Here is a 1,468-nt window from a genome sequence, read left to right as displayed (position 1 = left end):
AAGACTTGGACATTGATCAGTATGATGTCCACCTTGGCACAAACCACACTTCAACACAGCCACTGCTTGAGGTTGAGGAGTCAATTGAAAAGATTTGACAGCATTTGTCATTGAAGACATTTGAGTGCTTATATCTGCCAATTGGGCCTCTATTGCTGTCACTCTCTCTGCATCCTTGGTAGCACCAAATGTATCTCCTGCCTTATCAGCCGCTCTTCTTGGATTATGCTAATTCCTCTGATTGTTTGCTAATCTCTGAAATAAGGCTCTCACTTCATCATGTGTCAAATCATCTAAGTTTCCACTTGAACCTGCGGTAACTAATCCCGTGCCTTTATTATTGAGTCCTTTGTAGAACTTCAAAAGATCATGCCCCGGAGCTAGACCATGGCTTGGGCATTTCCTTAGCAAATCTGTAAACCTCTTCCAAGCTTCGGCAAATGACTCATCATACTTTTGCCGGAATGAAGTGATCTCCTCTCTCAACTTCTCGGTCTTCATTGGAGAGTTATATTCCAAAAGGAATTTCGATTTCAACTCCTCAAATGTCGCTATGTTGTAGCCCGGTAATGAGTCGTACCATTCTCTTGCTTTCTCTCTCAATGAGAAAGGAAATAATGCTCTCTTAATCCGATGATGCTCTACATTTGGAGGTCTATGAGAGTTCGTCAATTCATAAACGGCATTCAAATGACTCATCGGATCTTCTTCATCTCGACCATGGAAAAGATTTCCACCATTCACCAAACTAATGTAGTGAGGTGGGATGTTGACATTATCATGTGCATAGGCAAACTCTCCCGGGTGATTAACTCCCGATCTGAGGATGTCGCCAAACCTTCCCATGGGTGGTGGAACATTATTGTCGTCTTCAGCCATAGACTCAACTTCTGAATCACTACTACCCTCAATGTCTTGATGTGTACCAATCACAGTGGAATTCTGTCCTCTTCTATGATATATCAATAACCCAAATTGCGGTGTACCCTTAGATCTGGTTTGCATCCACTGATTCTCGTTTTTCTGTTTTTGATTTTATAGAATACCTACACAACAGAAAATAAACCAAACACAACACAAATATACTACTCCTACCGAAAGCGAGACATCTCGACAACTTCGGGGTTAGTCTTATAAAATGTGTGTGCTTTGTATACACTAAACTAAAAATTAGAAAGATATCACTTAATATAAACACTCCTTCGTCTTCAAGTCCAGACGTGGTAGATGGCTATCACTCCCAAGAACACGAAGTAAGTACCTACAAAATAAAAAGAAAGATCAAATAAATTAAAACACAAATAAACAAACTAGAAGTTAAACAACCTATTGCCTTCCCCGGCAACGGCGCCAAAACTTGATGTGTAATTTTAGGTCTATCAAAACAAAATAATTTTGCACTCAAGTTCAATTAATTAACCCAAATATTACTACTTTACTGCAAGATTACAGCTTCGTGTGTAGAAAT

General features: G+C 39.6%; 1 non-coding gene across 1 annotated transcript; it reads left to right on the top strand.

Annotated features, from left to right (window-relative positions):
* Positions 1–382: 382 nt before the first annotated feature.
* On the top strand, positions 383–489 carry LOC125191507. The gene has a single exon (XR_007171180.1). It is a non-coding gene; the product is annotated as a small nucleolar RNA R71 (small nucleolar RNA).
* The last annotated feature ends 979 nt before the right edge of the window (positions 490–1,468 follow it).

The sequence above is a fragment of the Salvia hispanica genome, chromosome 5 (assembly GCF_023119035.1).
Source record: "Salvia hispanica cultivar TCC Black 2014 chromosome 5, UniMelb_Shisp_WGS_1.0, whole genome shotgun sequence".
Classification (NCBI taxonomy): domain Eukaryota; kingdom Viridiplantae; phylum Streptophyta; class Magnoliopsida; order Lamiales; family Lamiaceae; genus Salvia; species Salvia hispanica.
The sequence above is the reverse complement of the archived record's forward strand: the minus strand, read 5'-3'. Positions and strand labels throughout refer to the sequence as shown.